This window comes from Falco cherrug, chromosome 6 (assembly GCF_023634085.1).
Source record: "Falco cherrug isolate bFalChe1 chromosome 6, bFalChe1.pri, whole genome shotgun sequence".
NCBI lineage: Eukaryota > Metazoa > Chordata > Aves > Falconiformes > Falconidae > Falco > Falco cherrug.
The window spans coordinates 1,854,666-1,882,007 of record NC_073702.1 but is presented as its reverse complement, the minus strand read 5'-3'; the positions used below and the strand labels follow the sequence as shown (position 1 = coordinate 1,882,007).

Here is a 27,342-nt window from a genome sequence, read left to right as displayed (position 1 = left end):
TAGATCTACTTTATGCTTTCTAAAGCAATTTGGACATGCATACTTAAATGCATGATATTACTTCTGCTATCTTTGTCTTTCTTCTTATCATCTTATCTTTTGTTGCAATCTTTTATTGTATCTTGGCCCAGGCAAAACACTCCTTGTGGCAAATTTTCCACCTGTACATTAATATTCATAATGTAAATACAATCAAATTTCTGTTCTGATGGGGTCCTCCAGGAGCCTGCCAAAAGTTATATTATTTCTATATTATCTTAGGAACTGTAACTAAGTGATACATCAGCCAGCCAAACACATACACCTTTATAAAGGAGAGGGTTCTGTGCTCATGTGCTTTTTGCAAAATATTACAGAAGTCTGAGACACCCTCATGACCCAAATCAACTCAGCTATGAAGTACACTCTGTCCATCAACTATTATATGACAATGACATCACTATTATCAGAAAAGTGCAAAGCAAATTCCACTGAACTAATGGCATTCATAATAAATTATATTGTATACAAAGAAGTATTTCAGATTTCCAGATGATCTAAATCTTTTCTGTTTGATATTGGGGGTTGGAGGTGGGGTGGTGTGTGTGTGTGGAAGTGACAATCTTTCTGGTGATTTATAACAGCATAGATTAGAGCCATCAGGAAATGACAGCTCCCATTTGCAGTCTTAACCTTACTATTTTCCACACTTGTTTTGCAGTACAGCCACTATTTACGTGTATTTCAGTATTTCTCAACTAATGTAATGCCCTCTAACTTATGTCTTTTCTGTACACATTAGCTAACATTTAAAAAGAAAAAAATTAGTCTTAAAAACAATAAAAATCTTAAATCTCAGTCTGAAAACCCAGTTTTGTAGATGCAGCTGAAGACATTTACCCTTAATTATTCCATTTATGATCTCTGAGAGCATTGAGTTTACTAACCTAATCCCCAAGCTCATGTTTGCAGGAAGAAAATAAAAAACACCTGAACATATGCACGTGTTAAGCAACTTGGCTTTGACTCTGTGCTACATACATTATACTAGCAATGTCTTTGTAAACTGTTGTTTCAGCTAAGTTAATGAGTACAATTCCTAGATGAGACCAGACTGAGAGCTCATGAGAATGCGGGTGACTGAGAGCTAATGTGACATGAGATGGAGCAAAAGAGAACAAAGACACACTCACTTTTTGTTTCCCTGGGGGAATAAACAGAGACACTGGGAGAAAACTCTGGTGGAGAGGAGTGGAAAAAAAACGTCGTCGGTAGGTATAGAGAGTTCAGATGTTTTGTGCTGCCATTTACAGCATTTTCTGTAAGAAACTGCTCAGGGTATCCAGGAGAGTCCCTCACTGGGAAATCTCATTGTAGCAAGTGGTTGTTAATTCCACTTTAAGTTAGCATGACTTCTGCAGTACAGTTTTGGCCTCATAAGCACGTATGTATAAATGCTCTAAGCCGAGAGTTCTTCAGCTACTTGATGGTAAGGGTGTGCTGCATGATCGTCAGCTCCTGAAGCTGTGTATTTGGTGCAGGCCTAGCTGTATCCTTAGTAGACAAAACAGTCAGTTTTCACGCAAGCTACAATATTCACTTGAAATCCTTGCCCTACGCAGCAGCAAGCTAGGAATATTCAAAAGGCTTTGCCCTCAGTGCTGAAGGAGAATTTGGCATAATCCAGAGCAAACCAGAGGCTAAACAAGAGCAATGCTGAGGCATTTGCTGTGATAGTCAATGTGATAGTGAACTAAGTGAAATCTTCTAGAGTGTAAGAAGGATATAAAAGGCCACTTTTTTCACATTTGTAACATTTGCAAAACAAGAAACTCTTCCATCTAAGTTTGAAAAGACCTAAACTACAAATAAAGTATTTCATAGGTTCAAAATGGCTACGAAAGGGGATAAAAAGCTATGAGTCTACAAAACAAAACACCTCATGTTTTCCATTTTTGGTTCTTTTTCCTGGAATTCAGACCAGAGGGGTGTGACAAACCCTTTGGAAAGTTGGACAGAATGGCATGCAAAAAAGGGCTAAACGTGTTATGCTTTTTTATATTGCTTCCTTCTGTTGCTTCAAATCACATCTGATATATCTGGGTTTTTTTTCTTTGTGTTCTTGACTCAACACATTTGGACTTCATTTATTACGTGGTTCAGATCTGTCATTTTCACTTGTCGTGGCCACTGGCTGTGATGTCCATAACTGTCATTCAGTAATATTACCTTGTACTTTTTTCCTCCCTGTATTATTTGTGAATTTAAGAATGCTCACACTGACAAATGTTTAATTCTCTTTGAGCTTCATAGAAGAGATTATGATTCTGTCCTGAAAATACATTTTTTTCTTGATCATAGTAAAACTTAATTATAGTTTTGCATGTTACTAATACCATTTTAAATGGCAAAGATGAAATTATCCTTTTAACCACATAAGTAAACAGTAAGTTTTGTTCATTAGTTTCTTAACTACCTTTTTCTGATATTTTCTTTGCCACAAAAATCTCATAAACCCTATCTGGATCTGTGTTTATTATGGACAGATTTTATTTTCTGGGTTGTTTTCTGTTTTTATTTGTTTGTTTTTTTCATGTTTGCAGTGGTCTGTTTGCATGATGGAACTTAGATTCTGGGTTGGTGCTGGTAGCTGACCAATAAAGAGCTCCTCATAGTTTGCAGTGTCTTAGCTCAGAACTCCTTCTTCTAATTCTTTATTTTTAAGGAAGGTAGAGAAGACATGTACAGGCAAGAGGTGTATATACACTGTCCTGCACCTTGTTTATATCAGTTCAGGTTATGCAGTTCAACTTAGTGTATAGACAAGGTACAGAACGTTTCTGATGTCGTTACATTTCATGTTCAGTGCTCATAATGATACTTCGATGCAAATTCCAAAGAGCAGAGATTAAATGTAGATAAGAAAGTGCCCTAATCATATTTTGTGTGATAGCACTAGATTTTTCTCCATGCTAAAGAAAATGCTTTTTATAATGTTTTTAGACTTTTCTACATGAATGTGCAGTTTCCTTTTTCTCTTTACTGGGCAAAAATACCTTCATCCTAGGATGACTTTTTCACATTGGGGATCACCACACCTGGGATCTTGTTCTCAAGAAGTAAAGAGTGAGCAAGATTTGCCTGAGAGATTTTGATCCTCACATTTGATAGAATCATGGAATTATAAAATGGTTTGGGTTGGAAGATCGTCTAGTTCCAACCCCCTGCCATGGGCAGGGACACCTCCCACTAGACCACGTTGCTCAAAGCCCCATCCAGCCTGGCCTTGAACACTTCCAGGGATGGGGCATCCACAGCTTCTCTGGGCAACCTGACCCAGTGTCTCATCACCATCACAGTAAAGAATTTCATCTAAATATCTAATCTAAATCCCTTTCAGTTTAAAGCCATTCCCCCTCGTCCTATCACTACATGCCCTTGTAGACAGTCCCTCTCCAGCTTTCTTGGAGGCCCCCTTTAGGTACTGGAAGGCTGCTATAAGGTGTCCTCGGAGCCTTCTCTTCTCCAGGCTGAACAACCCCAACTCTCTCAGCCTGTCTTCATAGGAGAGGTTCTCTAGCCCTCTGATCATCATCGCAGTCCTTCTCTAGACTCACTCCAACAGGTTCATGTCCTTTTTACGATGGCGGCCCCACAGCTGAATGCAGTACTCCAGGTGAGGCCTCACAAGAGTGGAACAGAGAGGGAGAATCACTCCCCCCAGACTCCTGGCCATTCTTCTTTTGATGCAGCCCAGGATAACATTGGCTTTCTGTGCTGCAAGCACACATTGCCAGGTCATGTTGAGCTTCTCATCAACCAAGTCTTTCTCCTCAGGGCTGTTCTCAATCCATTCCCTGCCCAGCCTGTATTTGTGCTTGGGATTGCCCAGACCCAGGTGCAGGACCTTGTACTTGGCCTGGTTGAACTTCACGAGATTTGCATGGGCCCACCTCTCAAACCTGTCAAGGTCCCTCTGTATGGCACCTCCACTCCAGCATGTTGACCCCACCACACAGCTTGGTACTGTCAGCAGACTTGCTGAGGATCACTGTCCATGTGTCCACAAAGTTGTTGAACATACCACTCCCAGTCCTAACCCCTGAGGAACACCACTCATCACTTGTCTCCACTTGGACATTAATCCATCAACTGCAACCCTTTGAGTGTGACCATCCAGCCAATTATTACCCACCAAGTGGTCCATCTGTCAGATCCCTGTCTCCCCTATTTAGGGATAGCAATGTCATGCAGGACAGTGTCAAATGCTTTGCACTAGCCCAGGTAGATGATGTCAGTTCCTCTTATCTTATCCACCGGTGCTGTAATGCCATCATAGAAGGCCACCAAATATGTCAGGCAGAATTTGCCCTTAGTAAAGCCATATTGGCTGTCACCAATCACCTCCTTATTTTCCATGTGCCTTAGCATAGTTTCCAGCAGGATCTGCTCCATGATCTGGCTGGGCACAGAGCTGAGACTGACTGGCCTGTAGTTCCCCAGGTCTCCCTTTTGTCCTTTTTCAGAATGGGGCTTATGTTTCCCCTTTCCAGTCTGTGGGAACTTCACGGGACTGCCACGACGTCTCAGATGCGATGGATAGCGGCTTAGCAACTTCATCTGTCAGTTCCCTCAGGACCTGCAGGTGCATCTCATCAGGTCCCATGGACTTGCGCATCTTCAGGTTCCTTAGACAGTCATGAACCTCATCTTCTCCTATAGAGGGCAGTTCTTCATTCTCCCAGTCCCTGCCTTTGCCTTCTGCAACTTGAGCAGCAGGGCTGGAGTACTTGCCAGTGAAGACTGAGGCAAAAAAGTCAGCCTTCTCCATATCCCAGGTAACCAGCTCTCCCATTTCCTTCTGGAGAGGGCCCACATTTTCCCTAGTCTTCCTTTTAGCACCAATGTACCTGTAGAAGCTTTTCTTGTTGCCATTGATGTCCCTGGCCAGATTTAATTCTATCAGGGTTTTTATATATCCTGTCAGGCCATAGTAAGATATTGTGATTGACAGGTGGGACAGCGATTCTCACATGACAGCAGTTGAGAGGTGATTGACTAGGACTGACAGCCTGATCAGAAAACTTGGTTATGTCATTTAACTTAGGGTGGTTGCATTTATTTTAGATTGTCAGATCAGGCTTTTCCTGCTACTATGAGTTGGAACAAGACCATGGGGGGATTAGCTGCCCTCGGATAATTAATTTCTGGTTTATGTGAGGAAACCATATTGAAATTTCATGTTAATTTTTCTGGCTGCTTAATGTACAATTCTGTCTCTGACCAGCAGTCCTATAAGAACTGAGCTGCTTCAGAGTTATTCCTGGGTTTACTCTTTTTTACATAGAATAGCAGGACTTTCATTTGCTCATCAACACCAAGAAATAAAAGATTCCCCACCCAGGCCGCTGAGGGTGATAATACTTGTTTACTGCAGGGCAGGATCTAGGGTTGCTCAGAAACAAAGTTTCCAACTCCAAAGGTGGTACAGATATAGAAAGTATGGGGAGAGACCCAAGCCACAGGTGGAAGATCTTTCCTATACAGCATTTATATAGGTTAGGTTATTTAAAATTGTCTCTGTTTTTACTGCCACACTCAGAAACAGAGTTCACAGAAAGTGAGGAAATAAGAAAAGTCATTTAAACAGTTTATTCAAGCTTTGAGAACCCTTACAAACGCCTGTTTCACGTAGTGTAATCTTTGTTTGTAGCGTCATTGCAAGATCATAGGCTAATTCATGGCTGGTTAAACCCCACAGCGGATGGTCTCCTAAGGCTCATACAATTAATCTTCCTTTCACAGGGAACCTCTTTGTTCATGAAGACATGAATCAAGTGCATTTCTAAAAATTTCATATTAAGCTATGAGGTTGATATACTCCCATTTTAGTGGCATCATCCTCAGACATAACAGTAGTGTAGATAAAAGCATTGCATTTCTCTCTCGCCTATTCTAAATCTGGCGGGTGCCTTGCTAGGAAAGAATAGTCTTGCTTTCTCTTTTTTTCTCCAAAGTAGTTGCATGAGCTTTTTGTTCTGCAATCTGTGCTTCAGCTCTACATTAAAATCACTTTTCCTTGCACATGTGTATGGAGAGACCACAGCTGAGCTGTGAGCTAACCCAGGCTTTGCTGTTTAGCTGCCTGTGATCAGGAGCAGATACCTGGTATGCAGGACTCATCTTAGGACATGGTCACAGGGACAGCAATCATCTGCTCAGTGCCTCATTCCTTTCAACACCAGACAGGATACGTGCCACCTTGTTCTAGTTTGTGCTGACAAATAAATCAAGTTCAACTTGTGCATCTGCATGAGATACTTGAAGAAGTTGAAGACCTTTGTCAATACACCCCAATGCAAATAATTCATGAAGTACAGCCAACGGCAAGAAAGTGCTTGAATTAAAAAGACCATTTACCTCTGAATATTGAATAGAACTATGTAAGAAATTTTTAAATACATTTGTTGGTAATTCAAAATGGTAGTATTTGCACATCATGAATATTACTCTAATTTCGCTGAACGATTCATCAGTATCAATTAGGGTGCATCTAGCACACCTCTTGGGCATATATGCAGCCTTTTTCTTGTAACTACTGCTTGAGAGGTTTGCTTAATATGCTGTCATCTGGGGTAGCCAGACTAGGCAGCTGTGTGGGCCGGATCTGTGCTTCAGGAGCCCATCATCTTCAAAACAAATCTTGTCTGTTGCACTTGAGCATACTTCCCAGCTCTGACCAGAAGCAGAAAGTTGGGGTTTTTTTTCAGTCTCCAAGACCTGCATGCTAAGCCTGCGGTCAATGTGCCATGTTGGTTTCTGGGTTTTTTTTCAAAACTGTTAGATTGTGGTAAATATACATTATCTGGAACATACCCTTCATGCATCCTCCTGTGGAACTGGCAGGTGCAAGGAACAAAGCTAGACCTCCACATTATTGTTCTCTGCTGCTTCTGAGAATAATCTGGGCATTAATTAGATTTAAGAGCCAAGAGAAGAACTTTACATTTGTTGCTTAATACATTTCAGGCAGTTCAGGCTACTTCACCTTTTATAGTCCTGCATCTGACAGTTACTCTGCCTGAAATGTATTAAGCAACAAATGTAAAGTGTTTTGTACAATAAAATAGCCAGGCTATAATCTTAGGGCTTGGTAATAGCAAAATAATGTTAATCATTCATCATGCTCTGCAATGTATTCTACCTGAAAATATAAATATTAAGTAATTAATCCCCACAACCTCTCAGCAAGTTGACTGTCATTATTGCTGCTTTATAGATAAACTGTGGAGCAGAATAATTAAACACTTTGGTTAAGGCCACCAGTAAATCTGCTGAAGATGTGAAAATAGAGTCAAACTCTGTTGATTCCCAGTTTGGCTCTTTAGCCAAAGAACAGTCTTTTTCTGCAACATCTCTCTCACTCATAATGAATCTCATGCATAGTCTAAATTAGAAGCATCATTAAAAAGTGAAGTTAATTACCTTCTTTCCTTTAAAAACTATTTGCTGATTTTAATATTAAATACATTCAAGCAGTTTTCTCATGCGATTATGATGGCAAAAAATCTAAACACAAATCTGAAAATAATCATGCTGTTTCTCCATGTTTTCATGGTATAAAACAGCCAACAACACCCACAGCAACTTTATTAAGACAAAGATTAGCAAATATAGCAGCTTAATTGGATTCTGTTTTCAAACATATCAAAGACCTAAAAGACTAGCATCTACAGTGTCCTTCTTTATTTCTGCTCCATGACATTTTAAGTAAACCTGGTGTTATGAAAATTAAAGCACTATTTGGACCAAAAACGCCACTGTATTTTTCTGAAGAAATTTGGGGGTAGTTCTTAAAAGCATGTTACACAAAAATTTCTAAAATCTCATTTTCAAAAGAATGTACAAGTCCTCAGGAGGGCAGAATCCAGATTTATATCACTAAATATAATAATATGTAGAAACTTTGGAATATTTCCTCTCACATATTAGTTGAAATTTTAGGGTCTGACACAAAATGAAAACACTTGACCTATAAGGTACTACTGAAATTTTTTCATATAGAGGTAAGGACTCAAAGTCCTACTGAAGATGAGTGATTCCAAACCTAAAACAACATGAACACTTAGATATCTACTTCATGTTCTTAATCTCAAACATTTAGGCACCTATGAGACACCACACCCTCTCGTCTGCCATGTAGGCTTCCCATGTCTGGAGACCTTTTCGTCCAAGTTTTTCTCAATGAAGTCTTCAGCGTAAAAGTCCACATATCGGCTTCTGAGCTCTGAAGAAACCACAAACCCTTCTACTATGACTGAGCTGTTGAGACCCTGCTAGGAGTCTCAAATCAAAATGGGTTCTTCCTGCAGATTCAGACCTCATCACCATTTTTGGAGCGTGTCTGACATGAGTCAACGTGGAGAAAGTGGAAGGATATCTATTTGACTTGTAGCTGAAAGTACTCACCTATGATGTCATAAGATGTGGTTAAAATGTGTTTTGTCTCAAGTTTTGAAGCAGAGATTTACAGCATCTGCAGGCTCTCATATGAAGCTACTGTATTCTGGGATGCTTCACAGACGGAGGGTGTTTGTGTCCACAGTCATACGTAGTCTTTTGGTCAGGTTCACATTCTGCTGCAGTAGTCAAGTATTTAAGTTCCACCTAGGATGCACAAAGACCTTTATTTCTGAATGCCTCCATAACAGCTTAGTTGTTAGGCTTCTTTCCTAGAAGATAGGAAACCAAATCAAACACAGAAGGGTTTTGAATTTGATGCTCCTATTTTCCAGAACAGCATTATAGGCAGCTGCTCCTTACATCCCGAACCTGCCAACCCAGCAAGAACTGACCTTGCTTCATCCACTTGACTCCAGAAGAGGACTAATGACTCTACATCCCAAGGCGAAATAAGAAATAAGCATCTACTCTCCCTCCCAGACAGTTATTTTATGATGAGCTGAATTACCTAATGAGATATCTATCTCTCTCCTTTAACATGAGAAGTAGATTATACAGCCCGCTTAGAACAGATACCTAACTTTCAGGAGATCAAAGCCCCAATTAAAATGCCTAGGTTAGTTTTGAAAATAGTGGTTGACTTTTAAAGCATATGGATGAGAGATGCTTTTGAAAAGTGGACCCTTAGCACTTCTGCAAATAGGACCCGACTGCATTCCACTGAGCTTACCATTTTAACTTGGGACTTTGCAGAATTGTGCAACATGTGGCCATAGCTTCAATTATACCAGTTTTCAAAACCATTAGTATGTGTTCAGTAAGGAATTTTAATCTGGCCATCATTATGAGATGCAAGTTGTAAAACTTAACTCTTTTTTCTGTACAGAGGAGTTCTATCAATATTCATTATATTTATTTAATTTCTAGTCTAAAATTGAGTGATTTGCTTATACTCTGTGTAAAGCAGTCATAAAAAACTATCTTATAAAATAGTTACACACAGTTATAAAATACTGTATAATAAGCTTTAAAAATCTGATTTTATGTATAAATCTTCACAGAGAGGAATTGAAACACTTGCTGACCCTTAATATTTAATCTTCTGCTTGTCATAACATCTTTGGTTTTTTCTTAGCTCTTCCTGTTTTAGCTCCAACGTGGAAGGGGTTCTGGAAGAAAATGGAAATAAGGGGCATCAATCATCCTTATTGTCAATATGACCAAGTTTATAAAACAATATTACAAGTTTACAAAGATCATGTTCTTACGGATTTGCAATGCACAGTTTCTATGTTGTGATACAGAAAATGGAGATACCTGTGATCACAGCTGTAAAAAAGTATCTCTGGATTGGAAATAAAGATTTGGGGAAATAACCTTAAGTAGCTGAAAGAACCAAGGAAGGAATTAGAGGTAACTTTTTTTACCTTGGGGATAGTAGAGTCCATCAAAACCAAAACCTTTATAATTATTTTCAAAATATTTCTTTGTTTCTGTCTTAATAGCAACATGGCACAATGGCATAGTACAACAGTAACATGCCATAAGGAATTAACATGGGACAGATCTCCATAAATACATTTTTTCTTCTTACTAATGTGTGACTACTGCAGTCTACTTTTTTTGTTTCTTTTTTTTAGATCCATGCCAGCTAAAAAGCACTTGAAACATCTCTGAAAGTAATGAATAGATGAACAGAGACTGCTGCTACTATCTACTCCTATATTTCAGAAACTGGAATGAAAGATTGGGTCATTTTCCTGTAATGAATATATCTTTACTTAACATTCGCTTTTTTATAGTGCTTTGATTGTCTTTTCACAAAGTCTCTGAACATACAATATACAAAGGGGGAGGAAATGTAAAAATAATAGCTGTACTGCATATCAGCTCAGTGTATTTACCTACTCTGCTTTTCCTCTGTATCCATCAGTTCCATCTATTGCTTCTTCATATCATCTTGAGAGTAAGAACAGCTTCTTCCAGGCGTTCAAATCATACTAGAATAGAGGTTGTATTTATGTAAAAAGTATGGTGTGCATTGAAGAAAGTGCATGGCAATCTTTCAGACGTCAAAGCCTTTACACGCAAGCACTATGCAGTCTAGTATTACCTGTCCGTGCCTTCTGTGAGCAAAGTTCTGACCTCATTACACTTTTGCACCAATCAACAGAAATGCTAACTAAATATGATTTGTAAGGACTGTCACAATGTCTATGCTGTATAGGATCTATGCTGTATAACTGCTCTGGCCTTGCTCAAGAAGGGAGCTCTGGGTTATGTTTAAGGGCATCAGCGCAGCCAGCCCTCCCAAAGTCATGCTGAAATGTTGGGTACGTTAGCTCAGATGGACTATGGCTCGTGCTCGTATGAGCTTACTTTGTGCTTATTTAGAGCGCAAACACATCAAGGCTATAATCTGATGATATGGACCTACCAGTGGTGTAAATCAGTTTCTTCTGCAATCAGTACAACCTGCTTTGTGCACTTGACATGACACTGATATTAGGAAGTAATTTGATAGATCACTTTTCGCTTTTTATTTTTCCAGTCTGCTGGATCTCATCTGTGCTGATTTGCAAGCCCAAAGCTGTCACAGATCCCAATTACTCACTTAACAGAGGATTCAGTCAGTGCAAGGGAACCAGTCTTAGTTACATGATAATTTCTGTGCATACTTTCAGACTACTGTACAAAGAAGGTGAGTCTCTTTAAGTCCATTTTATGTATGAGGAAAGTAAATCAGGCATAAGATCTGATTTGCCAGTGTCACCATCACCTGTCCCACCACTCATGCAAACCAGGTACAATGTCATCCACACTGAAATTCTGAGTATCCTCCTAATATGTTGCTCTCATGTCCAACGTCTGTCAAAACGACGTTTGCCTTTTATGGTGATCACAAGTGTGCTTGTCTCTGTAAAGGGATTAAATGGTATTTTAGATGTGTAAATGAGTTTGTACTAAGATAAACCTCTCCCTCTTTGTCTACAGGGAGATTTATTTATATAAGATAAATCTTTCATTCATACCAAATTTAATACCAGCCTAGTCATTACACTTTCCACAGTTATTCTGAAGAGGTTTGTTATTGGGCAACAGCTCTGTCTAACTATGCCTTAGAGATACCAGCATTTCCAAACCTATGTGGTAACAGTCAGCAGTCCTTTGGGTGCAATGTTAAAAACCGATACTTGATTAAGCGTTAGGATTAAGAATCAGAGGAAAAGCTGTGGAAGAGACTAGAATGTGAATGGGGAGTACAAGTGCTTTTGGGAAGACTATGCAGATCAACGTCCTATTCAGAACAGACAGTTCTGGTTGTTGAGGGTGGAGTTATTGCCCAAGAACAGTTCCCAGATCTGAGAGCTCTGTAAGCATCCTGACTTCTTTTTCTGAACAAGATACGGAAAGAGACACTTTTAGCTATTTATAGTGTAAATAGCTCTGAAACATTTTTCTTCATTTCAGCATATCTTTGCCCTGCAGAATAAAAATTCTATGTATTCTTGCACTATAACATAATAAACCTGTTCTTCATCTTTCTTAATGTTTTATAAGTGAAGACACTGATTTTAGAGTTGCTGGCAAACCACAGGCATTGCTTTCTTTAACAAATGGCAATCCTATGCAGACAGCAGTGGTATACCATTCTAAGGGAAGAGACAAGCCTAAGCAAAACTCTTTGTTTTACCAGTGTCATAGTTCTGGAGCACTCAACAGATGATGAAACTCTCCACTACTAAAGTTCATAGGTTGTTTTAGAAGAAAAACAAAAACAAAAACTGTGCAAAAAGTACTTCACAGCACTAGCATAGCTGTAACACAGCAAGGACCATCTAATCAATGGCAAATTTCTCAAATTATAGCAGTCATCCTTTGACAGTAATAGACTTAGAGCAGTTCAGACCATATCCATTCCACATCTCTGATGAGTTCCAAAACAGAGACTATCACCCAAATATTTTTCTACTCTGGGCCTACTCAATTGCTAAACCAGTTTCTAATGAGGCATTACAGTCAAGTGTATTCAGCATAATTTTGCTCCAGACACATAGTAGTCTGCAGTCATGGTTCAGATCAGTGTGGCAACAAAATAAATTAAATTAAAAAAAAATAATAAAAAAAGAGAGCACTTCCTTGAGACTATTTCAAACCTTCCACATTAAAAGCCTTCTGCCTTGAGAGAACAAGGAGCGAGTTCTATAAACTGTAATGGAAGTATCAACAGTGAAACTCAGGAGCTGCTTTCCCACAGTCCCATAATAGGATTTCCTGTATCAGTACTGTATATTATTCATCTTAGGTTTTGGGCATACCAGGTTACTTTTTCAAGCTTGCTTTACAGCAGTCATTCTTAGAAATATACTTTCTTGGAAAATGGAAGCTCTGTGTATTCACAGTGCTGTGGTAGCCACAAACCTAAGGCTTCCTGGGTTTAGGTTTACCGTGCAATTGAATAAAAAACAATTGGTGAAAGCACTTCTAATAAGTATGTGACGTGGGGTTTTTTTTGTGTGTGAATTCATATGCATGTATGCAAGCATACAGGGAAGATACTAATGGGTGTAAATTATATTGTTTTGTTGTTTCTTTACCATCATTATATGTTATGGGGTTCCAGGGGTTAGGTTCACTGAAGTCTGGCAATTCTTATCTATATTAAATTGCTCCTCAATAGCTATCTAAGCCAGAGCAGTTCACAGTGACGTGTACTTTCCTGCCATGTTTGACTGTTCAAATCTATGTTCTACAGTGCAGTTGGGATGTTGAACAAGCTGGAATTATTTAGAGATGTTGTTCTGCTGCTTGATTGCCATAATGCTACTTCCCTCATCAGAGATATTTTGATTGGAAATCTGCAGTATGAGTCACAAAGGACAATGTTGATGTAATTAGGGTGCTAAAATGACAGTGACAGAGTGTTAGTTGAGCTGTGGGAATGACATTCAAATACTGGGATTCATATGCTGTATTTACAATGGAAATATACCTTCAGACGTATGATGCACAGTAGCAAACATCTGTCACCGTTATTACACAGGAAGTAGAGCTCGTTATTCAGGGACTAACAACGGTTTTTAAAGCTGCCAAGCAAAAGGCAAACTGTTGATTGCTGAGAACGAGGAAAGCCTACATTTGTGGGATATGTACCCGTATCTTTTTGCCTTTAGAAGAAAGTCTTTCTGTTACCCCTCCTCAGCCCTCCATTTGAAATATTTCTGCTTAGCAGACTTTTCCATTAAGGTCAAAAGACAGAGGGCTAGGAATTGCCTTTACTGTGTCATTTATTTACCAAGTCTCCCTTGCTTTGCTTTATCTAAGTGATTTTTCTCCCCAGCAACTACAGCAGGAATTACTTTAATGTGCTGTATTCAGTTTGGTGTTAGTTATTCTCTATATCATTCTGTGACTTTGTTTATTACACTGCTTTTTATGGCATCATAGCCTGATCGGTTTGGAGTATAGACACCTTGATAGCTTAGTGGTCATATCTATACGGTGGCCAGCCATTAGGGAAACTTTAAGAATTGTAATTCCCAATTGGTAAGGTAAAACACATGAAAAGTGAGGCCCAGCATGTAGCCCTACTAAACATCAGAGCAGGACCTGTGTCAGCTGGATGTCAGGCCAGAGATGCTGGGCTCTGGAACAGGCATGCCCAGGAACATGGCAAAAAGTGACTTGGTGGTCCCGAGCAGCATCATTTGGTGGCAGTGCTGTCACCTGCACCCAGAGTCCTCTAGAAGACTTGAGAAGCAGAGCAGGGAGGAAACTGAGGCTGGAAGCAGACAGAGCTGAACACAGTTGGAAGAACATAATGTATCTTATTTCAAATGAGGTATTTACATAGTAATTACATGAAGCCTGCAATCATAGGTTGAGAAAATGTATGCAAAACACCAGTGTTATAAACAAATTCATGAGATTTTAATTCATGCTCATTAATTGGATGAAGATTTCACCTGAAAGCATCAGTGATCTGAATCCTGCAGATGTTTTCAATTTGAAGTGTCTGCTGCTGTAGGAAAGAGGAATAACTCTAGTAATGAATAACGAGCAGAGTAAGGCTGGCATGAAATTCATGTACAACTAAGGAAGAAGTCTGCAGGAAATTTCAGGGATGTAAAACATGGTGTATCGTGTCTCTATGAAAGTAACTGTAGCACCCTTAGTTAAATATACACTTGTAGGCATGGAAATTAATTCTGCACAGCAAATAACATGGTAAATCTATGGTTCTTCAATTCTGATTTTATAATAAAGAATAAATAACACAGTAGGACATCTATATGCTATAAAATGTCTTTAACAGAAAAAAAAAACCCAAAACACTATCAAGAAACTGATTCTATTCTGCAACCTTTACTCTGGGCAAGTCTGGAGATCCTCTCTTTCCTGAACACTCTTGAAGTCCTAAGGCTTCCAGTTCTTTCTCTAGCATTAACTGTCTGAGCACCGATAATCTTTCCCCACTCTCAGAGGAGCAGTACCAGAAGAAAAAAATGCACTGCTTCAACATCCTTCTCTTCCGGTCCTCTCATGGGCCTTTATTCTGGCAGTTTCCATGTATGTAATAATTTTTGTTGTATTAAAATGCTGGGCCCTATCAAGAACTCTCAAAAAGTTCTGTTGCTGTACCATAAAACAGGCAAGTACATAGAAAATACCAAACTCTAAATGAGGATGAAGGACAGGAATATTTGCATTGGCAGTATTCTATAACTACTTCAATAAGTTGTTAGGATGTTGCTGGAGCTGTAAGATTGCCCTAGCTGTTGCTAATTCTGAGAAATGGGAAGGGTGTGACATTGCCCAGAAAAGGAAAGAAGTAAAGATGAAAACAGGATCAGAGGATGAAGAAAAGGCAACCGTGGAGGTGGAAGGAAAAAAAGGAGAAAAAGGCAGTTAGAGTGGGTCAAGGAGGAATTAGATTAGATTAGAAGGAATCTTAATGCCTGAGACTAAGACCATGAAGCTCTAACTATAATCGTGCTGTTTTGGAGGTGACTAGTATAGGACCAGTGAGGAGACCAAAAGTTTCATAAGGTAACTCAGAAGCATTTTACATGTGCATGTTACAGGTACAAGCCCTTTAAGGCACAGCCTTTGAGGGTACCCTTACCTAAAGGCTTAGGCGGCAGTGGGAAGCATGGTACTTCTCTGGGTGTTTGCTTCTAGAGCAACCAATTGTGGATTGTCTCCTGATGGAAACTACTAATTACTCAGGCTATGTCTGTATTCATATGAGATATATTTCTTCCATCCTTGCTTTCCTTTAAAAGGTAATCCAGTTGTACAGCTTGGGAGAAAGATGTGATGCTGTCATATCCTATCCTGACAGCATGTGACAGTGTGTACCTATCCTCCAGGCTTGACAGAGGATAAAAAATCTTCCAGCCATTAAGGGTATCATAAATAGATAGATGGGAAGATTTCTTGTGCTCTGAAAATTATTGCGATGTTTAAAATGCTCTCACTTTTACCAGGGCAAAACTGAAATCTTTCAAAATATCCCATCCCTAATGAGGTCCACTATTATTAAGGCAGCTATGGGTTTCCCTGAAAATTTCTTCAAACTCTGACAAAACTATCCCTGAGGAAAAAAATGTTTACAAACAGACACTCTTAAGGTAAGTTTTTGTCTTGACAAACTGACAATGGATATCTTGTGACCATAATTTCTGATGTAAGTTGAAGTCATCATTGACAAATATCTGTTAAAATCTTTGTGATACTGTGAAAATCACTTTCTCTTTCTGGGACTTGATTTCCACCCCTCCTTTACTCTGCATAAAGCAGTTTCAGGAATAATCTTCTGACTGTGCAGTGATCGATTAAAGCTTCATTAATGCTTGTAAAAGTCCAAAAGATTCTTTAAGGAAAGGCAGTTCAGAAGTGGAAACATTGGTATTACTAGAGCAGCATTTTCTTTTCATTGTAGGGTACTTTTAATTTGCAGATTTTAAAGTATTTTGGTAAAGGAAGGGAAAATGTCATTAGTCTCCTGCTATAGGTGTCTATGAGATAGAAAGTGATTAACACTTAAATTAACACAGATTGAATTCCATTCAACTAAACTCAGGTAAAATGGACAGGAGAACCAAGAAGTCCTCCTGCTGCTTTGTTCTCTGCCCCATATATGAGATTTGTCGGGGCACCAGCAGGCTCTAATTGCCCTGGCAAAATGGCGCTGTCCTTCATCAGACCAAGATGCTGGTCACCAAGATCAAGATTTCTTATCATCGTTATTACTATTACTATTGCTTTTGATTTCATTCCCTTCATGAGAACTTATGAAATATATATATTCTAGCAGAAATTCCATTTAATTTGGCTGGGAGGGAGACTTTGTGGTAGTTCAATCTTGGTTTTGTGTGACATCTGACCACACTGGATCATGCAGAGCACAGGCCACACTCAAAAGCCAGCGTGTGTGCCAAGCATAAGCATGTCTGGCTGTTAGCTCAAAAGCCTCCTTAGGGTGCCCAGACCACCTGCCTCATGCAGGAAATTAGTCCGGCACCTAAGGATGGAGACTCACAGCACAAGCAGTGGAAGGGGCTGCCCAGTGCAGGACTGGGATTGTCTTCCTCCATCCCTCACCGAGTCCCTCCTGGACTTCAGAGCTGGGAACCCCGCCTTGAGATCAGGGACCTAGCTCTTGAACTTTCGTACATCCAAATACACTTTTATGCCCAATGTACCAGAATCTAAAATAGTTTGAGAAGCAATGCAATGAGAGAGAGTAGGAAACAAAGGGTACTTCATTCACCTTGTCCAATGAAAATAAAAGTCACTTCCGCCATAGTTTACAGTTACTGTCCAGTAAATTTGAATTTGTCCTCCCCTAGCACAGAACAGCTTATATACACTGTAGTAATTTGTAAAAGCAATAAGAAAACTTCTCTCTGCATTTCAAACAATAATCGAATTGGAAACATTTCTGTTGTTCTTCTTGGGTTTTGTAAATCAAGCTATTCCAAAGCTAAATTATGTGCCACATTTGCCTGAGCACTATCCCTTTTATGTAATTTCCCTTATATGTAGCAGTTAAATAAAACAGTGATGTAAAATCCCAATGGAAAAATAAATCTAGGTAGAGCAATCATACTATCAACCCATCAGCTCTGCAAAACTCTGTCTTGCTTCCCTGCACAAAATGACAATGTAAAGTATCTTTCCAGAAGTCTCCTGGGAGATTATCGTATTTTATTCTGTATTTAGAGGGGAAAAAAAGTCAAAATCTTTGAGAAACTATTAGAAGTCTCCTAGTGAAATACTTACATTTCAGTTCAGCATTACGCACCAGTTTCAGAGAGGCTGAAACATAATTTATTTCATTTTACTTTCATCAGCAAGTAAAGTTCATCTATCCAAAACCAGCTTTTCTGGTTGCACACATTTGGTTTGTTATAATTTTAAATAACACAGACGTGCAGTCAAATTCTAATATCTGTCAATTGCCCACAAGTTCTCTTATAGTAATATTTTTCTTTCTGTTTAAATGCTTTCACCATGGACATTGAATAAATGCTTCCTTGGCATTCAAACAGCTTAAAGCAGGAAGACTTCCTTTCAATGGTAAGGAATTCTCTAACTATTTCATGAGTACCTCAAAAACTACATTTTGCAGTTACATTATTTTGAATATAGAAGAAGTATTCTGCACATGTAGTTACACCTCTCAAAATCCAAAGTAACTCAATTTTTTAAAAGTACTCTTCCTCTGATCTTCAAACATAGATTTTCTCCTCATCTGTTGTTATCAATTACTAATAACAGGTGTCATTGGGAGCTCACTAGGAACGAGACAAGCACACAAATAACTCACAGATACGCTAACTATGCTAATGTACCATTAGGCGTCAGCTAATATGTTGGGTTGTTTCTGTTCCTTTGGTGAACGTACCAGGTCTTGGCATATTTTACTGCTGAGACTGCAAAAAAAGAATCGAGCATGATTAATTATTCTTGTGACTTTGTTGCTCTAGTCATTATCTGCGTTAGTGATCTGCTTTGAAGCCATATTGCAATTCTGAAATGGATTCCCTGACTGCTCACTTTCACTGGCCTGTGGTTCGTTTATTAAAGAGATTTAGGTATGCACAAACTATTTTTCTTCCCAAGAAGAAGTAGTCAGAAGCTTTCTTTCAAAACTTCTCTAGAACTTCAGGATATTTAGCTCCTGGGCTGGACCACCCTGTGGTCCTGCAGCATGAACCCAACCTGCATTCAGCAACAGGGCTTCCAAAACAGCCAGAGCTCCTACAGCAGCCTGAAATGGTTCTCATGCTTTATAAAGGGCCATCCACTTTGAAACATGCTATGTACGGTTTCCTTTTCACTGCCAGCTGCCACCAGCAACTACATCTTCAGGCTCTTTGACAGTCCTTCACCATCCAAGAAAAAAAAACCATGAACTCACCTCAAATATGTGCTCAAAAAGATTGACATAAGGTAGAAATTATTTACAGCTAGCATTTCAACCTCAGGTTTCTAATGAACATTTCTAGCTTCTAACATTCTGAAAGAAACATTTTTTGTTCTATTTGTTTAAAGGAAGCAAAATGCATTCAGTTAATAGGTATATTACATATGGTATATTTATCTATTACATAAGCACACATTAGCTGCCACCTGCTGATTATCCCATAATGAACACCAAAGACTGAGTTACAAAATCTCCTCTCGCCTTCCTATATATTCATACAATGCCTTCCTTGTTCTGTCTTGGCCAAACTTTCTCTAGTGGTAAATCAGTCTGCATGACGAATAAAGCTCTGCAAAAGAAACCGTCTCTATTGCTCAAGGTCCTGCAACAGGAGCCGGTCAGTAAGACAGTGATCCTACACAGAAGCTGAGTTTTGCTGAAGATACATTTTCCCAGCCAGGCGGTTAGTCTCAGCAGTGCTAAGGAAGCAAATTGGATGTGTGCACTCAGGTCATCCTCCTCTCATTCTCACAGGCAGAACGGAGCAACAACAACCATCTCCGTAAGTATAGAATTGTCTAAACAGAATAAATTCCCACATATTCTACTTATAGTTCTATCTTCCCATCTGGCATCATAGAGCATAATTTCAGAACAATAAATAACAAAACCAGATGCTAAGGTGTTGGGCATGACATAGGAACCTGAACAGAATAACTTAGAAAATAAACAGAAGATATGTGGAGAAAATCTTTGAAAGAGTTTATTCTAAAATAACCTTAGAATATATTATTGGTTTTTTTTAAAAAAAAAAACACACACATAAATCTTAGACCTCTGTACTGGCAGTTAAAATTAATCCACTAGAAATCGCTGGTTGAAAACAATTATCATATTTGTCATATTCATGACTTCAAAACCTAAAAGCACAGAAAACTTGAAAGAAACTTACTGGTAATAAAAATGAAATTGATAATCATTGCTGACACTGAAAATGCAAAAAGGGGCAGAATACAAATGAAAAATAAATTGGATTTTAAGAATCCTTTATCTTGAAAGCTTTCTATTCATACCAACTATGTCAATAAACATGCTCACTTGCTTATTAGGACAGATACTCAAGTAAATCCATGCCATTCCTCCGTGAGAGATCTTATCAGCATCCTAGTCTGAACGACTGCCTTCTCCTCCTTGCCAGAGTGTTTCCAAAAGTCTAAAGCAGTTTTCCCATCTCCAGACATTTACACAGAGGTCTCATGCACCTCATGCTGCAAATGATCTGCAGGACTGCAGGATTCAGCCTGCTGTTATTCTTCTTGCTGAAGGAACTGCTTGAGAGCAATGCCTTCTTTCATGTCCTCTCTAATAAAAGGGTTAAGGTATATGAGAAAGGAAAAGATTTTGTTTCTCATATAACAATAATCCCCATCTCCACTTTCTGCATCCTCTTCCCACTCACCCCTCCACAGCTCAGTGAATTCAATGTGCTGTTTCTCTCCCTCCTGTTTGCCAGCATGGCAGTAGTAGACTTTGCATTGCCTTCTGCCCCTGCCGCCTGTTGCATTGCAAAGCTGCAGCACACCTCATTAGGACCGCTGCCTCTGTCCACGTCCAGCAGGCTGGGCAGTAGTTCCCTGTATATTCATAAGCATATATGTGCACGTGTGTATGCTACATACACACAGATGTATATAAGGGTATGGATACAAAGAAATACAGAGCAGAATTGATAAGACACATTTCAGGGAAACTGAGGAATTAAGTGTGCTTTGAATATCACAAAAGTTATATGTGTGTATCTATATATATGCATATATATAAAAGAGTATATAATTATATTTATATTTATAAAATATGGCAGATGTGAAAACTGAGACACACTTTTAATAGGTGATTAAATCTTTCCTAAGGTTACAGATGGTGTGTGCCTGTATATATGTGTATATATGGGGAGAGTGTTTATTATTTGCAACTTGTTCCAACATTTAGATTCCCTGAGATCTGACTTACACTGGTCTTTCTGTCTCCTGAGTTGCCTTAGGTTTTTAATTTCTAATTAATGACAAAGGAATATCTTTTGAGCTCTGTCTCACTTCTTAAATGTTGCTGCAATCAACTGAAAGAACAAAACCCTAACCATACTGAAATTAGTAGGTTTTACAGTGTTTCTGTGAGCAAGATTTCACTTCTGATACTTCCTGGCTTTCAGCAAATCCAGTTTTGCTAACAGTTTCAAATACAGTTCTGAAAAAGGGTTGTGTTTTTTCTTATTGTACAGATCAGGAGGTCATTGACTGCAATCTCATTAAATCTTCCATTCCCCTTTACTGACTTACTACAATCAAGATTACGATGCATTGTCAGAGATTTGAAAGAAAAACACATGCAAAATCTATCTGATCTGAATATAAACGTTATATGACTACTTACTGGTGATATTTGTTTGAATGAAAATATTCTTCCCAAAGTCTCAACTCTTTTTATGTAAGTTGAAGTCATCATTGACAAATATCTGTTAAAATCTTTGTGATACTGTGAAAATCACTTTCTCTTTCTGGGACTTGATTTCCACCCCTCCTTTACTCTGCATAAAGCAGTTTCAGGAATAATCTTCTGACTGTGCAGTGATCGATTAAAGCTTCATTAATGCTTGTAAAAGTCCAAAAGATTCTTTAAGGAAAGGCAGTTCAGAAGTGGAAACATTGGTATTACTAGAGCAGCATTTTCTTTTCATTGTAGGGTACTTTTAATTTGCAGATTTTAAAGTATTTTGGTAAAGGAAGGGAAAATGTCATTAGTCTCCTGCTATAGGTGTCTATGAGATAGAAAGTGATTAACACTTAAATTAACACAGATTGAATTCCATTCAACTAAACTCAGGTAAAATGGACAGGAGAACCAAGAAGTCCTCCTGCTGCTTTGTTCTCTGCCCCATATATGAGATTTGTCGGGGCACCAGCAGGCTCTAATTGCCCTGGCAAATTGGCGCTGTCCTTCATCAGACCAAGATGCTGGTCACCAAGATCAAGATTTCTTATCATCGTTATTACTATTACTATTGTTTTTGATTTCATTCCCTTCATGAGAACTTATGAAATATATATATTCTAGCAGAAATTCCATTTAATTTGGCTGGGAGGGAGACTTTGTGGTAGTTCAATCTTGGTTTTGTGTGACATCTGACCACACTGGATCATGCAGAGCACAGGCCACACTCAAAAGCCAGCGTGTGTGCCAAGCATAAGCATGTCTGGCTGTTAGCTCAAAAGCCTCCTTAGGGTGCCCAGACCACCTGCCTCATGCAGGAAATTAGTCCGGCACCTAAGGATGGAGACTCACAGCACAAGCAGTGGAAGAGGCTGCCCAGTGCAGGACTGGGATTGTCTTCCTCCATCCCTCACCGAGTCCCTCCTGGACTTCAGAGCTGGGAACCCCGCCTTGAGATCAGGGACCTAGCCCTTTTCTTTTAAAAATAAATTAGGGACTTGCACCTTTTGAAACACAGCCAGAGGAGGATTAACTCAAATTACAGACAGGTTTTCGTAATATTTCTAACAAAGGAGCTTCAAACCACCTCTGCCACCTTTTCTTTATAGGGCTGTAAACTGCTCAGGGAAGGAAGCTGACTCCACTTCTACTGCTGCAGATGTGCCCCCGGGCATAAGTAATTACAGAGTCAATAGGCAAGAGACAGAAAGAGGTCAAGGGAAAATAGTAGTTCTTGATTACTGGCTAGGGCACCAATGAGGAGGGAAGGATTATTGTCTCTAATTCTGAAGCTCTTCAGACGTTTTGAATTCAACAGTCATTGTGACCTAGGAGCTAGGAAATCTTAAAGGGAAGTGAAATACCTGGGTCTGAATCCCTTCAGGCTGAAGTAGGATTCATATGTAATAGGTCATGCCTTCAATTGCTGCATAAAGGGGCTTCAACCTATGCCTGTTTCTATTAAAATTAGACAAACAAAAAGCATTCCTACCATTGCATATATGATGGAGTCTGCTTTTGTGGGTACATCTACATCCTTAAGGCTGAGAGCTGGGGTAATAGCTAGTTTATCTATTCTGAATGGACCTTCCCTGTGAAGAATGAGCCCCTTCTGGGGATGTGCTGGCGCCAGGCTGCTAAGCACACAGGAGCCTGAAAGGCAGAGGGCCAGGGAGAGTTTGAACATGACCAGCATTAAGAAACAAATGAAAAGAGGTTTTCAGGGTTGCAGTTTTGGAGCCAGATACCAGCATTTCCCCTGGTCCCTACTAGTAGCGCCTGTTCCTGGTTTGGGTCTCCTTAGGACTTGGGTTAGGCTAATTAACCAGGGGTTTAGGTCCCTCATCATTCTTGTCATCAAATTAGTCCTACCCACACTTGCTAAGCTGTGTTAACTGCACAGATTCAGACTGCAAAAGTAGCTGCCTGACATTATTTTTCTTTACACTGATGTCCATAAAGCAGAAGAATACAGAATTAAAGAGTGCTGTTGACCTTAAATATAGCTCATTTTTTTTTACCCTTTTCCAATTTATTTCTCTTGCTCTCTCTCTCTTTCTCCTTGTATTTTGTCCTAGTTATCTCTGCTGACTTTCCTTAGACAGTTACTTCCTGAGAAAGATGGCTATATAGTCTTCCTCATGTAGTAGGAACAAATTAAAACTATTTCTTTTCCCTTTTTAAATACCTGGGTTTAGGATATACACTAGGATTGTACCAGAGAAGGACTATGGGCTGCAAGCCTTAAGATGGGAATAAAGTTGCTTGGCAAATTTTATTTCCAAGATATAGTAAATTGTTACTGGAGTGGTAAAAATGTTATTAATTCATTATGGAACTTTTGCTCTATTATAAGTAGAATAATGTATGGCAATAAAATCTAGTAATTGAACATCAGAATGAACTGCTTTAACTTACACTGCAAATATTTACCTTCTCTTCTTAACAAATGTAAAATGGAAGACAATAAGCTAAGAAATAACTAATAGCTTGAGTCTTTTAAAATGAAGTACAATCGTTGCACTAGCTGCTGATCTTCTTTATACAAGGTACTGTCAAGAGCCTGTGGAGAACATTCTTCATTCCTGCATTCTAACCTTGAGAGTCGCTCTCAGAAGCATAGGTGCATACGTTAACCTGGACAGTAATTAGTAACAAGAAAACATCACCTTAGAACATGTAGGTGTTCGTAACTACTGGAGGATTTTTTTCAGATTATTTCTCCTTCAATCCATTCCTCTTATGTATTTCTTGACTGAAGGATTTCTTATTTTTCTTTTCTACAGAAAAAGTCTTTTCAGTGACTTTTTGTTAAGCTTTGTATTTCTCAGCTTGTTATACTAGTAGTTCCAGCTCTCTGCTCTTCCTTTTGTTATGCACACAAAGAGACACTCCAAGAAATTAAACACTGGTTTCTCTCAACTGTAATTTTGTTTTCTCAGAGGAGTGTTGTGCAGCTGGAGAGTTTTAGGGATGCGATTGTTACTTTTGCTGGTTTTACAATATATACTATCTAAAAAATATATTCTGTTTTAAATATGCTTTCATTCTTGCTATTTAATGTTTTAGGTTTTGGAGGATTATGTTTTTGTTTCTGTTTGTGTGTGTGCATACATTTAAACTTCTTATAATATTATTAGGAATTATTATGGATTTACTTTTTATGGATCTTGATCTTTCTGTGCATGAGTAAGAAGTCTCTTGGACTGGACTCTTAGAATTCTTCTGTTCTTGTTTTCAGTGTCCAAACTTGGCCAATCTTTATAGTGACTTAATAGGTTTTTTGTTCCAACAAGACAAAGCACTTCATTTAAGTGTCTCGTTTTATAATCACCTTCTATCTTATACCTACCAGCCTCTTTCTTTAAAATGTTTAGTACTACCAACACAAGTCATCTTGAAAACATAGCTGTTGGTGCACAATGGGAAAATTAGTCGTGTTATTCTTCTATTTTTACAATTGTCCATGAATTTACTGCTGAAGTCCTTACACTTACAAGTGTTCTACATTACATCACTTAAATTGCACTTTTCCCAGACAGAATATAAGCAGCCACTATTTTTGGCACTCAGTACCTTATATGAAGGATTTGTATTCTCTATACACAGACTCTAACCTGAAGCTTTGAGTCACTGATGCTTTTTTATGAAAGTTAGAGCAGTGAGGAGCTCTGCTCAAGTCATTTATACAACAACTAGCAGAACCTGGATAAGGACTCTTGGCCATCATGAGTCCCGTTGACCAACACTTCCTTACTTCTTTCTTCAGAATAGTCAAGAGATCCAATTCAGTTGGCTGGATTTCTAAAACAAATATCCATCCTTTTACCCTGTGAGGGGAAGAAGAAAAAATATTCTGATTTGCAAAGAATATGGATATATTTCAAAATAATAAGCCTATAAATCATCACCTCTCTTCTCCATTTTCCTTCTATGTTAGTAAATGCCATTCTCCCTTTCAGCCACACTGTAGTATCCATAGCACTTAAGACTTTGCAAATTCAAGCAAGAACATTGACCTACATCCTAAAAATAAACCAGTTACAACAGCACAGATCCCCAAACCCAGAGGTATACTGAGTTTCTTAAGAAAAAGGTGCTAGACAGGCAGAGAAAAGTAATGTTAAGTACAGATTAGATTATAAGGACTTTATGGTATTTTTCAGAGGCCAGATCTATGCCGGGAGTTATGCTGCCACTTGCAGAATCCTCCAGATCTATGTAGTTGTATCTGCAAAAAAAGCAGCATTAAGTCCCAATTAAAATTTCTGAGCTTGCCTATGCAGCAAGATTCAGCAGTGTAACTACTGCACACAGCCTCTAATCATATCTACACACACAGCTGGTGCTTAGGGCTCCAAAAGTCTTGCTTTGCCACAAAAGTAATGTCCCCTACAGTAAGTGTTCGCTATTATAAGCAGGCAGCCTGATTCTGATTTGTCTGCTTTGCATGCATAGGTGTTTTTCCATTGTACAGGGAACTATATAATAAGAAATCAGCCAGTACAACTGTGATTCTGGGATGTGGAGTTTAACACACACGCACAGAAAAGACTCTGATTCTTCTGCCACTTCAGGCTCCACCTCTGTTTGGCTTAGCTCACACCATTTTCACAGCTACTGTGAGTTCACTAGGGTTTTCTGGTGGGCTGGTGGCCATCACAAATACATAGCTTGTGCAGGTAATGTTATTTATCTTGCAGCTGGTCAGATGCAGTTTTATAAGCCAGCCACAAAGCTACTGAAGAGCTCTTTCTGCAGTTCTGGCAGAATCAGAGAGAACAGAAGTTTGCTGTCCCCAAACCACATGGAAAGAAGGGAGAAAGAGACTACTTGTTTCTGGACAGCTTTTCTTTGATCAGCTTCATTTGGTGCAGAGCCTTTTCAGGGCTTTTGAAAGAAGTGTGGACTGGCTTGTGCTGCATAGCTAGGATGAACTTTACCTTCAGGAAGATAAAAAGCACTTTCCTGGCAAGGCAGATAAAGTTTGCAACTAAGCTACAGTGGTGAAGAACTCCTTTTCCTGTAGCTAGCACAGTATGGAAAGCCATCACTATTGGTCATAACCTAGCTGTGATGTGGACAAGCCAGCGTGGACGTTAAGGTAAAAAAAGGTCCTGTCTCTGTGTGTTGCCAAGGCTGGCAATGCTGCTGAGGTTTCAGATAGCTTTGCATGCACGTATTTCCCATTTGTGCCAGGGAGGGAATGGAGAGTACTCATGTTCCCTCTGAGACAAACCTAAAAGCTCATAATTAGAAATCAACACAGCTGCAGTGTGAAGTGGGGTGTCCTGACATTAACACTAGATTGTCTAGAAAAGTTCCATGCTGATAGGCTGATAGGATATACATATATATATATGTTTTGGGTTGGTTTTGGTTTTTTTTTCATATGTGGCAGTGGGGGTAGAGATAGGGTCACTCCAGTATGGACAGCAGTGCTGAAGCCATTGAAGCCATCTCCCTCTGTTATTCTGAGAGACTCTGTCTTCCCGGGTGATGCTTTTTGCTGCACAGTTGGATTGCAGAAAGGAACCACTGAGCTGTTGCCTAAGCAGCTGGAGAGTGACAGTGTGTGACTGCCGTGGGGAGAAAGACAGGATAGATGACAATCACAGGGGAAGGCTGTGGGGCTGCTGAGCCATAGCAGCATGCTGTGTGATGCACAGCAATTGGGAGAAGGGAGCGGAGAATAGGGTTTTCCTCAACAGGGCCTGAGGGGACAAAATTCAGAGATTCTCAAAAAAGCAGCAGTACCTCAACTAGCAACTGACAGGGAGCTTTACGTTTAGCCTTCCAAAACAGGGACGTTGTTGTTGTTGTCCATCCAGTTTTTCTGTTTCCTTCACATTTTCATTGTGCACAGTATGGTTATTTCATAGTCTGCAAGACAAGTTTCAAGACGGCAGATTTTTTACTCATTTATTCAGCAATTCTTCGCAATCTTAGACTGCTAGCTTGTGCTTTTATTAGGTGCA

At 39.2% G+C, this 27,342-nt stretch overlaps 1 protein-coding gene across 3 annotated transcripts in view; it reads left to right on the top strand.

The window, feature by feature from the left end:
- FUT9 (fucosyltransferase 9) overlaps nt 1-27,342 on the top strand; it is a 106,602-nt gene that overhangs the window by 71,975 nt on the left and 7,285 nt on the right. The window contains exon 1 of one of the 3 annotated variants that reach the window (XM_027800451.2): nt 19,223-19,439. The exons of the other annotated variants lie outside the window; for them this stretch is intronic. The gene's annotated coding sequence lies outside the window, so the exon portion shown is untranslated. Of the gene's footprint in view, nt 1-19,222; nt 19,440-27,342 lie in introns of those variants that run through there. 3 annotated transcript variants of the gene reach the window in all.